The 15,218-nt window shown below is 43.1% G+C and overlaps 1 protein-coding gene across 3 annotated transcripts in view; it reads left to right on the top strand.

The window, feature by feature from the left end:
- The window catches only part of SLC24A5 (solute carrier family 24 member 5), a 112,646-nt gene that overhangs the window by 82,974 nt on the left and 14,454 nt on the right, over window positions 1-15,218 (top strand). The window lies entirely within an intron of this gene.

The raw sequence follows: 15,218 nt of genomic DNA, 5'->3' as shown, positions 1-15,218 counted from the left end.
TAGGAAAAAATGAATGGAACTTTTATTTTTTTTTAAACTTAATATATTTAGAAACGCCACCTGCTGTTGATTTCCATTACAAATAACCCACCCACCTACAAAACTCTCATTAATATACGACTGAAAATGTTTGTTTTAAATGCCTGTAAGCCTATTTGCATCTTCAGTAAATGGCTTGTGCTATTCAAAAAGATAGTCGTATTCTTCCTTTTACTTGACAAATTATTTGCACAGTGTAAAGAGACAAGCTTCCTAATTGCATTCACAAATGTACGAGGAATATGTTTTGCTTTTAAAAAGGTAATGCCCATGAATATTTTATTCACATATATACTTTAGTGTAAAATAGCCTCATATTTACATTAAAGGGAAACGTGTTATACCTATGAAGGCCAAAGTACAAGGTTCTCTAAAGCAAATCTGTAGTTTGTATGCTATTTATTTTAACTTGCCAACAGTAGATTTGGGTGTCCCCTCTTCCGCGTCGTCTTCTCTTTAGTGCACCGATCTTCACAATCTGGGCAACAGCTCTGTCTCCCTTTCCCCATCCTGGGGACAATACACCTACTACAATACATTTCTAGACAAGAGGGTAAGAAGGGTCCTGTATCAAACATGGGAGGCCTACTTGACCGCTACTGTAATGTCATTTTTAAATTGGGGGAGGGGGAGATTATAGCTTGCAGATTGAATTGGAAGGGGGTGGGTAATGAAGAGAGAGTGATTATTTTGTTGACTGGAGGTCTGCTTTAATGTCCCCTTAACCACCACTTACTTGTCTTTGCTGTACTTTGCCCCCACTCCATTTGGCCATCAGAGGCTATGAAAGGAGCCCATGTTTATAGGTTAAGTCCACCTTTTTTGCTATGTTACTCGCTTTACAGGATCATGGATTTCTTCTCCCTGATGACTTCTGTATTTTTTTTTTTTTTTTTTAATTCTGCACAATCTGTGAATGAATGGACTGCCATGCGGAAGAGGAATTTGTTATTATTGGCATACAAGTGTGGTCCGGGCCGTCTTCAATATTGGACCCTGGGCAAACATTTTCTTCTGTGGGGGGGGGGGGGGAGGACATACCTGGCCAGCCAGGCTCACCATGCACTTTCAGAAGTTCAGGGGTGGGGCTCCCACTCCAAGCTCTGCTCCTACTACAGTCGTTCTCTCCCGAGTATACAGACTGCATGGGGTGGGGTCAGAGAGTCAGTGGAGCTCCCCGGCCCCGCCCCCTCAATTTTTAATAACTCTGCCGCACGTAATACAAAATAAAGTTAATAAACATGGACTTTAGTCAACACTATTGTATTAATTATTTCAGTGTAGTTCAGGGTGATAATAGAAAGCAATCAGTTTGCAGCAGCAAGCTAATACAAATAACAAATGGACCACTGGGTGGGAGCAAGATGGACTAACAGTATCCCTTAGAGATGCAGCACTAACTGTGGAAGAAGGCCTGCTACTAATGCACTCAGGTTCCATGCGGTCAGATGTGCATAACCAGGCCAAGCCTAAAGTGCAAGTGACACCATTATGGAGGGAGGGTTAGTAGTTCTACACTGGTAGAGAGGAAGCACCTCTTTGCTAGATTCTTTAAGAAGAGTCAGTTCATGCTTAATAGACCAAAAAATACAAAATTATTGCGCTTCCCTACAACCCCAAGCTGCAGTTCTAATTTGTAGGTACAAAAATCACATAAATTAGAATAATTAACAGAACCGCGCTAATGTGAAGATAACTTATATATTCGCAAATAAAATTACCATCAACAAAATATCTCATATATTGTGTCAAGATTGAAACAACACAATATATTCTAAACCCAAATATTAACAAAACACCATGCGTGACTAAATAAATAGTTAATAAAAAATCGGTGAAAATTGTGACTGTATTGTAAAAATCTTTAAAGCAAATGAATCCTCAAAAAGTGATAAAAGAAATAAGTCCGTGACTGATAGTGACTTCAATGAAAACAGTCCTTAACATAGATGATTCCACCAGTAGTGATTGAAGGCTTAATTGGCAAACACCCCGTGAGAAGGATCCACCACCTATAATGATGTACGCTTACCAGAGGTAAGCTTTATTAAAGCTTAAATTAGAAATCCACTCTGCGGGGACACCACCATCGGTCTCAGCACAGGGGGAGGACAACCCGGAACTCTCCGTCCAAAGAAGCCAAAACTCAGCAGGAGGAACCCAGGGAAATGAAAGACACATCCTCCATAGTGTGAATCCGCATAAACAATTTATTTAATAAAAATAACACACTTACATGGAAGTATCGAATAAAACAGCATGTATCGTATAACAGCCGGCCGGCCTGCATGCACCCGTTCACAGTGGGATAGAAACTATGACGTCAGCGCGTCCAGTTCATGCTTAAGGCTGAGTCTTCTGCTGACAATAACAGGGGCCCTATAATAGTTAGAGCATACAGGTCCATATACCGTATCTCACAAAAGTGAGTACACCCCTCACAGTTTTTCGAAAATATTTTATTATATCTTTTCATGTGACAACACTGAAGAAATTACACTTTGCTACAATGTAAAGTAGTGAGTGTACAGCTTGTATAACTGTGTAAATTTGCTGTCCCCTCAAAATAACTCAACACACAGCCATTAATGTCCAAACTGCTGGCAACAAAAGTGAGTACACCCTAAGTGAAAATGTCCAAATTGGGCCCAATTAGCCATTTTCCCTCCCCGGAGTCTCTGAAAAGCTAAGAAAAAGAATTGTTGCTCTACATAAAGCTGGCCTAGGCTATAAGAAGATTGCCAAGACCCTGAAACTGAGATGCAGCACGGTGGCCAAGACCATACAGGACAGGTTCCACTCAGAACAGGTCTCGCCATGGTCGACCAAAGAAGTTGAGTGCACATGCTCAGCATCATATCCAGAGGTTGTCTTTGGAAAATAGATGTATGAGCACTGACAGCATTGCTGCAGAGGTTGATGGGGTGGGGTGTCAGCCTGTCAGTGCTCAGACCATACACCGCACACTGCATCAAATTGGTCTGCATGGCTATCATCCCAGAAGGAAGCATGTTCTAAAGATGATGCACAAAAAAGCCTGCAAACAGTTTGCTGAAGACAAGCAGACTAAGGACATGGATTAATGGAACCATGCCCTGTGGTCTGATGAGAACAAGATCAACTTATTTGGTTCAGATGGTGTCAAGTGTGTGTGGCGGAAACCAGGTGAGGAGTACAAAGACAAGTGTGTCTCGCCTACAGTCAAGCATAGTGGTGGGAGTGTCATGGTCCGGGGCTGCATGAGTGCTCCCGGTACTGCGGAGCTACAGTTCGAGGGAACCATGAATGCCAACATGTACTGTGGCATACTGAAGCAGAGCATGATCCCCTCCCTTCGGAGACGGGGATGCAGGGCAGTATTCCAACATAACGAACCCAAGCACACCTCCAAGACGACCACTGCCTTGCTAAAGAAGCTGAGGGTCATTCTGGTACAGATTAATCTTAGTTTCATCCATCCAAAGAATGCTTTTCCAGAACTGTTCTGGCTTTTTTTAGATGTTTTTTGGCAAAGTCTATTCTGGCTTTTCTATTCTTCAGGCTTATGAATGGTTTTCACCTTGTGGTGAACCCTCTGTATTTGCTCTCATGAAGTCTTCTCTTGATTGTAGACTTTGACAATGATACACCCACCTCCCGAAGAATGTCCTTCACTTGTCTGGATGTTGTGAATGGGGTTTCCTTTGCCATCGAGAGAGCATCCTGCGATCATCCACCACTGTTGTCTTCCGTGGACGTCCAGGCCTTTTTATGTTGCTGAGCTCACCAGTGCATTCTTCTTTCCTCAGAATGTAGCAAACTGTTGATTTGGCCACTCCCAATGTTGCTGCTATCTCTATGATGGATTTGTTTCATTTTTGAAGCCTTACAATGGCCTGTTTCACTTGCATGGACAGCTCTTTTTGAACGCATGATGTAGAGTCACAGCAATAAATTCCAAATGTGATAACTTAAAGTTAAAAAACACACAAGGCTTGTGTGGAATTCAGCGCTAAAAACCTGATAGTTACAACAGTGGTGTACAAGTACTCATACATCTTGTTGGTAATATAAAAGAGACATTAATAGAACGAGTGATGCAAATACAAGTTAAACAAAAAATTAATCTCAAAAAAATGTTTTGGGGGTAAACCCATTTAAGTTAGTCTCTGGTGTGAATGCTGAAGTGAGTGGCGAGGCTGCTTCAGGCACGGGCTGGGGACCCAGAGACTTTGAGAGATAAAGGGCAAGAAAATGCCAGGCCAATTCTAGTACGGCATTATTTTATTAAGATTGGCAAAATACTGACAATATAGATTGTACTTACATTGCTCAGCTTGTAAGGGCTTGCCACGTCCACCATGGGAACAGAACCTCCGATTATATATACCTTTTGATGTTGATCCACAAGTGCCGTGTGTCAGCAGGGAGCTGAAGCCTCGAGGGACCTTGGGTGGAAAACACCTTGCCATGAAAAAGCTTTTGATTCAATTGTCTAATTACTTTTACTTTTGGTTCCTTGAAAAAGGGGGATGGTTGTTATTAAGAGCTGTAATTTATAAACCCTTCCTCCGATTTGGATGTACAAATCCTCAAATTAAACCTGAGAGTGTGCACTTTCAGCCCATATCCATTATATAACTATAGCTTGAATATGTTTCGGTATATACCTGAAAAAAAGTAAACCTTGTGCCTTTGTCCAAATATATATGAACCTAACTGTGTGATGACAACTGAGTTAGATATGCATGCAGTGCAAATAGGGGGTAATAGGATCTCCTTAGCTGAGATGGTGTAAAGGTGTCTACTAGCACGTGTAACAAACAGCATAAAGGCTGGGCAAAACCTCTCACAAATCCTGGATGAAGGTATGACACCGGTACAAGGAGGTGGGATGAGCAGGCTCTGAATAAGCAGTAGGATTAGGTGAAGGATGCGCAGTAGGCTGTGGTGGAGTTGGCGGGGAACCATTGATATGGCAATCAGTATGGGTGCTGGAGAATGCTGTGTCACTGGGTCTTTGGCACTGCTGGGCGCAGATAAGCTTGGTCATATCTTTGCAGGTGCAATGGCAGTCAGAACTGCAGCACCCAATAAGGCCCTTGGATGTCCCTGGGCCAAAAGAGTGGGCTTGCCCGGTGCAGTTGAAGTTAGACTTTCCCAGATTCTTCTGTTAAAGTTCCCATGGGAAAGTGATGTCTCTGGGCTTATTTTTTTTTTTTTTTTTTCCACAGTAAGCATTAACTGGGGGAACATGCCCTGTGGTCCTTTTTTGCTTTAGGGTCAGACAAGGGGTGCCCCCCCCCCCCCCCCCCCCCCCCCCCCCCAAGAAGCAGGAAGATGATACAATGATCTGTCCATGAACACAAGGAGAAAAATGAACAGTCTGTTGTTAGCAATGTCTCCTTTCCTCCATTACTTAGTAGCCTCACACCCGGTTACACAGACACGGAGCTGGAGGAATAGTCTGCAGGAGTTTCTGCATTGCTCCCTCAATCCTTGCAGTTGCAATGCTTTTGCAGGCTCATATGCAAAAAAAAAAAAAATATTAAATGTACTTTTTTCTACAAATGCGGTTGAATTTATTTTGCAAAAGGTGGACTTGGCCTTTAAACTCCTAGTCATTCTAGCTGAAGATCACAGATGGCTAGACTCTCTTCCTGCCCCATGTGACAATGCTGAGCTAATCACCAAGCACCAACGCTATCCAATGAAAAGAAGAGAAGTAAATCATATGCTTCTTTATATTCAACTTTTTTAAAGCTGGCCTGTTTCCTTTGATGAAGACTTTTCTCACATATATATCCCCATATGGCCAGTAGTTTTAAAGTGGAGTTCCACCCATTTTTACTTGTTGCTTATATAAGAAAGCCCACCCGCAGTACAGTTTTTTATAATTGGCTATCATTTTTCTAAATACCTTTTTATTGATGTATACAGGTGGCACTTACGGTCCCGGCCACCTAGGTGATTTTGTCATTAGGCGATTCCCAAGGACTCCTGGTATATTGGTGTCATTTATCCCAGGAGTCCTTGGGACGCCAAATAGTGAGATTTTGCGGTATTTTGAGACTGGAAATGATGCAATCTGGAGTTGTGTGCCATTTTTGAGAAATAGAATCCGCCGGGGGGGAAGTAAAGATGTTGCTCGGGAAACTGCCGGATTACTGTGCAGGCTCGAGTTCGGGGGGTGCATGCTGGGTAGCCAGCTGCACCTAATCCCGGAAATACACAGGAGTGTGCTTCAGATGCCCACATCCTCAATGGCCCCTGCCTGCTTCTGAGATCAGGTATGATATTACCGTTTTAAAAGTAACAAGAACGAACAGTCACGGGGGAGCTTTTATTAAAACCATTGATAATGGGGATTGGAGCTCCGCTTTAGGTTGACTTTTAACCAAATGTACCAGGGCCAGTAGGATAAGATGTGGTAGGATCAGATAAATCCTTTTAGGTACTGCTTGACTGCTCCTAAATTGTCCATACACTGCTCATGCAATGGCTCTTAGGCTGGATTCACAGCTATGCATTTTTAGTATTTTGCAGATTTGCACTACAGAACGTGTTCCATAGGAAACCATGTTGAATGGACTGTAGTGCAAATCTGCAAAATGCAAAAAGCACTAAAAATGAATAGTTGTGAATCCAGCCTTACAGAGGGTCAGACAGTGGCGGCTGGCTTTTTTTTTTTTTGGAGGGGGGTCAAACCACCATAATATTCATTCGCTATTGTCACAGTACTCTGCGCCCCGAGCCCACCCTTTTTTGAAGCCTATTAAAGCCTCTGGTTCTAATCACGTGCTTAACCCCCCCCCCCCCATTTGAATCCATGGTTTGACACCCTGTATGTAGATCAGGATGCTGGACGCATGGGGGGGGGGGGGCTTTGCCCGTGAGCCCCTAATGGATGGGCCACCACTGGAGTCAGGACTGCCTACCTATTCTCTAGATTTTCAATGTTTTTTAATTGAAAGAAAAAGGTCATTTAAAAACAATGTCTAGCCAGGTTTTCCCTTTAATTTCTAAATACTATGCTCCATGCCCACGGCCATTACTTTTTTTTTCTTTCTTTTTACTGCACAGTTGGGAAATCTCACCGCTAAAGTCCGGAAGAAATGTAAGTTGTCAAGGGGTGACTTGTCCCATGATACTTTTCCTGTAGCTGAAATATTACATTTGCGTGTAATGGCATGTTAAGGAAAATCATGCAACAATCTGGATCTCTGGAGAGATGTATGTGTAGTAGGTAAATAATAATTGTCTCAACGGCCCCGATCTTCCACTCAGCACCTTCAAAGCGCTTGCCCAAGAGAATTTACGGTTGTTGCAGTCAGCTCTTTGGAGTTTTTTAAACAGCACACGACCTACACTACATACTACTGAGGATATCGAAGAGACGATTACTCTAGTACAGGGTATTGTGGATCTGATGGTGGGAAGGGAGCAGAGTATGATTTATACACTGTGCTGATGTTCCCCCAAACCATCACAAAATTTATGCTCCCATCCCCCACTTCAGTCCTTAAAGATCAGCAGACTGAAACTTGCTACGAATGGAATACTCATTATTATAAATTTTTCCTTTATCACATCAAAATGCCTCTCCAAGGAAAATCTGAATGCATATAGCAAACGCATTAAATAGAAAATGACATCAGCTTCCCACTGGTTCCAAGGTACAGAAACAGCACGATACTTTCTTCTCTGTCATAGAAAATGGTGATCTTTATTTAAGACTATGATCACAGCAGACAAATGTCAGATGATTATTCCAGTAGAAGACACAGGGCACTCAGTCACACGCACATATTACGCATATATACATTGGCTTGAAAAAGTATTCATACCCCTTGGAATTTTCCACATTTGGTCATGTTACATCCAAAAACATAAATGTATTTTATTGGGATTTTAGGTGATAGAACAACACAAAGTGGCACATAATTGTGAAGTGGAAGGAAAAATGATAAATGGTTTTCAAAAATGTTTTACAAATGAATATGTGAAAAGTGTGGTGTGCCTTTGTATTCAGCCCCCCTGAACCACCTTTCGCTGCAATTACAGCTGCAAGTCTTTTTGGGGATGTCTTTACCAGCTTTACACATCTAGAGAGTGACATTTTTGCCCATTCTTCTTTGCAAAACAGCTCAAGCTCTGTCAGATTGGATGGAGACCATCCGTGAACAGCAATTTTCAAGTCTTGACACAGATTCTCAATTCGATTTAGGTCTGGACTTTGGACTGGGCCATTCTAACACATGAATATGCTTTGATCTAAACCATGGATGCTTAACCTGTGGCCCTCCAGCTGTTGTGGAACTACAAGTCCCATCATGCCTCTGCCTTTGGGAGTCATGCTTGTAACTGTCAGCCTTGCAATGCCTCATGGGACTTGTAGTTCCACAGCAGCTGGCGGGCACAGGTTGCGCACCCGTGATCGAAACCATTGCATTGTAGCTCTGGCTGTATGTTTAGGGTTGTTGTCCGGCTGGAAGGCGAACCTCCGCCCCTGTCTCAAGTCTTTTGCAGACTCTAACAGGTTTTCTTCTAAGAGTGCCCTGTATTTGGCTCCATCCATCTTCTCATCAACTCTGACCAGCTTCTCTTTCCCTGCTGAAGATAGGCATCCCCACAACATGATGCTGCCACCACCATGTTTCACGGTGGGGATTGAGTGTTCAGGGTGATGTGCATTGTTAGTTTTCCACCAAACATAGCGTTTTGCTTTTAGGCCAAAAAGTTAAATTTTGGTCTCATTTGACCAGAGCACCTTCTTCCACATGTTTGCTGTGTTCCCCACATGGCTTCTCGCAAACTGTAGACAGGACTTCTTATGGCTTTCTATAATAATGGCTTTCTTCTTGCCACTCCTCCATAAAGGTCAGATTTGTGGAGAGCACGACTAATAGTTGTCCTGTGGACAGATTCTCCCACCTGAGCTGTGGATCTCTGCAGCTCCTCCAGGGTTACCATGGGCCTCTTGGCTGCTTCTCTGAAAAATGCTCTTCTTGCCTGGCCTGTCATTTTAGGTGGACGGCCATGTCTTGGTAGGTTTGCAGTTGCAGTACAGTGCTCCGTGAGATGTGTTCAAAGTTTGGGGATATTTTTTTTATAACCTAACCCTTCATTAAACTTCACCACAACTTTTATTCTTGATCTGTCTGGTGTGTTCCTTGGCCTTCATGATGCTGTTTGTTCACTAAGGTCCTCTAACAAACCTCTGAGGGCTTCACAGAACAGCTGTATGTATACTGATATTAAATTACACACAGGTGGACTCTATTTACTAATTAGGTGACTTCTGAAGGCTATTGGTTCCACTAGATTTTAGTTAGGAGTAAAGGGGGCTGAATACAAATGCACGCCCCGCTTTCAGATATTTATTTGTAAAAAAATTTGAAAACCATTTATCATTTTCCTTCCACTTCACAATTATGTGCCACTTTGTGTTGGTCTATCACATAAAATCCCAAAAAATACATTTATGTTTTTTGGTTGTAACATGACAAAATGTGGAAACTTTCAAGGGGTATGAATACTTTTTCAAGGCACTGTATGGGGTTTATTTTTAAAGCAGTGAATATGACACTAACCAAAATTCACTGCAGACGAATCATCCTGATGCATTCACAGTAGAGTGATTCACCTGCAGTGAATGTCACATTCACTGCTTTATAAATATGCACTAAAGGGCTCTTTCACATTCCGACATTAGCACCACCTGTCAAACTCACCCACTGAGATCAATGGGGCTGCATTACAACCAACAACTCAAGTGCTTGGTTTACAGTGGCGGCTCGGTTCTGCGATGTAAAATTGCCATTGAGCAAGTAAAAATAAAATGAAAAGGGGGGAAAAAAAACAAAAAAGGTATCAGGAGGCGGCAGTAGCGCCTTCTGAACACCTGTCAGCCACTACTATGCGATCCTCTGAAAAGGGATCCACTGTGGATTCGGAAGACAGTAAGCTTATTGCCTGTCTGAAAGAACCCACAGAGTGTGCATATGTGTGCTAGCTTGTGACGTACATAGCCATTTACCAAACATTTCTCTGAAAATGAACTGCATTATGCATGCACCCAAACTGTCCTCTTTGCTCCTCCCAAGACCTCCTACTCTCTAGCACCCTCATATCCTCCTCCCATGCTCACCACAATGACTCCTTCAGAGCCTCTCGCATCCTCTGGAACTCCGTACCCCAATCTGTCCAGCTATCACCTACTCTGTGTGCCTTTTTAGAAGATCCCTGAAACTCTCTTTGGGGAAGCCTATTGCACCCCTACCTAACAACTCAACTTTACTTTCTTTATCAACTCATCCCCACACAGTTATTACTGTTTGCGCCACTTGCCCCTCCTTGATGTATTGTAAGTGCTCACTAGCAGGGACTTCCTAACTTTTTTGTCCTGAACTGTATTGTGGTCTTAGGCTGGCCATACATTATAGAATTTTCTTGTACAATTTTCTTTAAAGACGGTCATAGATGTTCAAATTTGAACAATGTATGGGCAGGCTGAATGTACCTAAGTTGATTAAAGAACTTGGGCACAATTAGCCTGCCGGATTTTACACGCGATTATTGCTTGCGGCTGTTATAGCCGCTAGCAATAATCACTGTGATCTCCCGGCAGGGATGCCTTCCCCCGCCCTCCCCCACCAGGAGTACACAATGGCTCGGTGGGAGGGATTCCCCTGTCAACACTGTCTGTCAACCCGTGGTTCCGGGAAAGAAATTTGCTCCGTCTATGGCCGGCATTAGATTGACCAAAACTGTATAATATGAGGTCAAACCTAAACACTTTCAATTTGTATACAATCAGACAGGCCCTTGTGCTACACAGCTGAAGGTCATAGGCTTCCTGGCGTCCCCTGTCTCTCCCCTACAGTGCTGCCTGCTAGCTGCTGTGGGGGATGTTTCAGGATGGATGAATGAATTAACACAGTGAGTGACTTGTACCAATCGCTCCTGTGTTCATTCTTAATGTAAGCATAGTAAACAGTTTACTATGCTTCAGTTTGAATGAACAGGAAGCCGCCCAGCAAAGAGCACTTCCCATTCATTCACTGTCCAGTGCAGCTGAGGCTGCAAAGAAAGGGACTGGGGAATCTCTGCGGTGCGCCCCCCCCCCCCCCCCAAAAAAAAAATGTAAAAAAAAACAAAAAACTACTGACCCAAGCTCTGCTCTACTGACATTGTCCACTGCTCTGCTGATATACACACGTTTGTGTGTGCTCAGGGGTGCACACCCTAATGCAATAGGCTGCCCCCACCAATGTTGAAGGTAAATCCTAAAGGTAATTGAATAAGAAAATTATATAATGCAAGGATATGCAATTAGCGGACCTCCAGCTGTTGCAAAACTACAAGTCCCATCATGCCTCTGCCTCTGGGTGTCATGCTTGTGGCTGTCAGAGTCTTGCTATGCCTCATGGGACTTGTAGTTCTGCAACAGCTGGAGGTCCGCTAATTGCATATCCCTGATATAATGTATGGCCAGCTTTACTGACTCCCTTTAAATTATAAACTGTGCAAACTGTTGATTATATAAATCAAATGATAATTATACTGTGCAAACTGTTGATTATATAAATCCTGAATAATGATAATACACATAATACACCTCAGTTTTCACCAGACAATGAGTGGACACACTTTGGTAGTATGATTTGAGAGTTCTCCGCAATATCTCATTCTTTTCCTGGCTATAAAATTATCAGTTTGTGTTTTGCGATTTGATTTCCTTTGAAATTGTGGGCAAATATCAGGCTGAAGTCTGCCAAGAAGTGCATAGTTGGAATTCTTACAGATCCTCTCTCTCATTAGTAGCTTAGGGATTACCATCACATGCCTTTGTTTAAAAAGGGCATGATTAAAGGAACAGTGTCACATGACTTGGAATGTTGTATGACCAGAAGGCTTTGGGATATAATAACATTGTTATATTCCTACCAGAGAAGATATTCACATGGAAACCTTAAGACTATTGCTGTGTGAAACCAGTCCTCCTTGGAGTTATATCTTTAAAAAAAATTAAATAAGCAAATGTGAGATTTGAATTTAGGATTTGTGTGTACAGGCATCAAACTGCTAATGAAATGCAGCCTGCGTTTACCCCTTACTCTTATCTTTGCATGGCAAAAGCAATCACCGCTCCAAGCAATCCAGTTTACATTTCAAAGTTCAAGTACTGAATTCCAGACCCACCCAAAAAGCTTCACAAACATATCTCAAAAGTAAAACTAAATACCTGAACATATGATCTCTTAGGCCTAGTTCATGCCTATGCATTTTTTCAGTGCGTTTTCAGTTTTGCAGAAACACACTATAGTCCGTTTTCTATGGATGTAGTTCCCATCTGTGCATTTTGCAGAAAGGGCCAGGGACTTTTTTCTGGTTCTGGTTCCATAGATGGATCAAAAACGTGTATTGAAAAAATGCAAAATGCACCTGGAATATGTAAAACTGCAACATGCATAGGTGTGAATCAGGCCTTAACCTCTTCAGCCCCGGAAGATTTTACCCCCTTCCTGACCAGAGCACTTTTTGCGATTCGGCACTGCATCGCTTTAATTGCGCGGTCGTATGACGTTGCACCCAAACAAAATTGACGTCCTTTTTTTTCCCCACAAATAGAGCTTTCTTTTGGTGGTATTTGATCACCTCTGCAGTTTTTATTTTTTGCTCTATAAACAAAAAAATAGCGATAATTTTGAAAAAAAAACTATTTTTTACATTTTGCTATAATAAATATCCCCCAAAAATATATAAAAAAACATTTTTTTTTCCCCTCAGTTTGTGCCGATATGTATTCTTCTACATATTTTTGGTAAAAAAAATCGCAATAAGCGTATATTGATTGGTTTGTGCAAAAGTTACAGCGAATACAAAATAGGGGATAGTTTTATGGCATTTTTATTATTCATTTTTTTTATTAGTAATGGCGGTGATCTGCAATTTTTATCGGGACTGCGACATTATGACAGACACATCGGACACTTTTGACATTATTTTGGGACCATTGTCATTTATACAGCGATCAGTGCTATAAAAATGCACTGATTATTGTCTAAATGACACTGGCAGTGAGGGGATTAACCACTAGGGGGCGATGAAGGGGTTAAGTGTGTCCTAGGGAGTGAGTCTAACTGTGGGGAGATGGGCTTCCAGTCACATGACAGCGATCACTGCTCCCGATGATGGGAGCAGTGATCTCTATCATGACACAAGGCAGAACGGGGAAATGCCTTATTTACATTTCCCCGTTCTGCTGCTCTGTGACACGATCGCCGGTCCCGCGGTACCCGGTGGGCGCGCACGCCTGCTATCCCACCTATTAAAGGGGACATACAGGTACGCCCATTTGCCCACCGCTGCCATTGTGCCAATGTATATCGGCGTGCAGCGGTTGGCTAGAGGTTAAAGTGAAACTATGGACAAAATAAAACAATTACAGTTATGATGCAGTCTGCCAATAGCAATAATTTGTATTTTTTATAATATTCCCTGCAATATACTTTTATTATCTGTAGATCCATTGATTTTTCACATTTTGTAATGTGGCCATATATTCAATGATTTTTAGCTGGTTCCTAAGGAAATGGACAAAATTTGCTCAGGGGTTGACCCTGTTGGTTACCCTCCCACCCAATATCCCTTGATTGGCAGGCAATAAGGCCGACTGTTAAAATATAATCCTGTCTCTCTATTTTATTATTATTTTTATTCAGCCTGCAGGTATCAGTGTATGGCCAGCTCAAAGGAGAAGTCCAGCCAAAGCTCGTTTTTAATGTACTTCTCATATGGATCACAGGAGTGCAGTTGGTTTTGCACGCCTGTAACCTGTTTTCAGCAGAGAACGGGCTGAAGTTCGCTCTCTGCTGACATCAGGGATGTCAGCCCAGGCACCGCGTCAACACGACAAAGTCTGGATCCGCCAGGTGCCTGGACCAACACCTGGCTCAGCCTCTCAGCGGGCCACTGAGAGGCTGAACCGGCCGCCCCTCCACAGCCCAGCGCTCCAATGAGTGAGGAGGGGGCAGAGCAACTCTCTGCTCACGGAGCTGTGAGAACCGAGCGATCGGAAATGTTCGATCGCTCAGTTCTCAGTGCAAAGGCACCAGGGGACAGACACCTACGTAAGTATGAATTTGAAAAAAAAAATCCTTTACTTCTCTTTTAATGGTCTGCTCTTATTCATCTTGGTTAACCCCTTGGAGCCAGCGCCTGCCAGCCCTTTAAGGGGTTTAGAATGCCGAGAGGCAGGGCTTATGGTCATGTGACTGCAGTGATTGGATGCCGTGGCGGTCACATGATTGGAAAGCTCCTGATCGCAAGCGGCGATCAGGAGCTTTCTGTTAACCACGGGTAACTGTTTCGGAAGTGTGCAGGGCACACGCTCTCGGCACAGCTCTATTTCTACTAATGCACGCAAATATTCGGCTGCTCAACGCCAAAGCCCGTCCGATTAGAGCGCCAAGAGGTTAAACCTTTTTCTGGAAAAGAATAAAACTGATGTTGAAAATGCTTAAGGGATATCTACGCTGTGCAGTAGTCACTGTAACCTTTCAATAAATTTTGGGGGGGGGGGGTAAACCGTGCCTTGTGTTTTTACAACACAAGGCACCACTCCCCATTGTGAGCACAGAACAGACACTAGCCTGCATATATATATATTCTCTCTCTCTATAACTTTTTCTTTCTCTCTCTCTCTCTCTATATATAATATTTCATACTTGCCTTTTCTGTGCAGTGGTTTTGCAAGGAGCAGCACTGATCCTCCACTTCTCGGGTTCCCGCTGATTTTCTTGGCCCCTCCCTCCTGCCCCCAGAGCAAGCAGTTTGAAATGGGGGCACCCAAGCAGGCTCGCTCCCGAGCTGCCACTCTGTGTCTCCATTCACACATGGAGCACGGCTCGGCCCTGCCCCTGCTTTCACCTCATTGGCTCACTGATTGTGATTGACAGTATCGGGAGCCAATAGAGTACATATGCTGCAGACCAAGATGCTTTGCATCACTGTGTGGCAAAAATGATAACCGTACCAGTACTCTGTGCTGAATGCAACCCAATCAACTGAATAGTGGGGCCCTGCAATCGGATGAACTGCAATGCAAGGAGTTGCCTCGCACTAGTGAGCGTTTTAAGGGGTTAAAATAGGCGATGAGGAGGTGACACCTGTCAAATGTCCTCTAAAGAGCAGTT

The sequence above is a fragment of the Aquarana catesbeiana genome, linkage group LG03, assembly GCF_042186555.1.
Source record: "Aquarana catesbeiana isolate 2022-GZ linkage group LG03, ASM4218655v1, whole genome shotgun sequence".
Classification (NCBI taxonomy): domain Eukaryota; kingdom Metazoa; phylum Chordata; class Amphibia; order Anura; family Ranidae; genus Aquarana; species Aquarana catesbeiana.
Note: the sequence above shows the minus strand (reverse complement) of the source record. Positions and strands in the feature narration are given on the sequence as shown.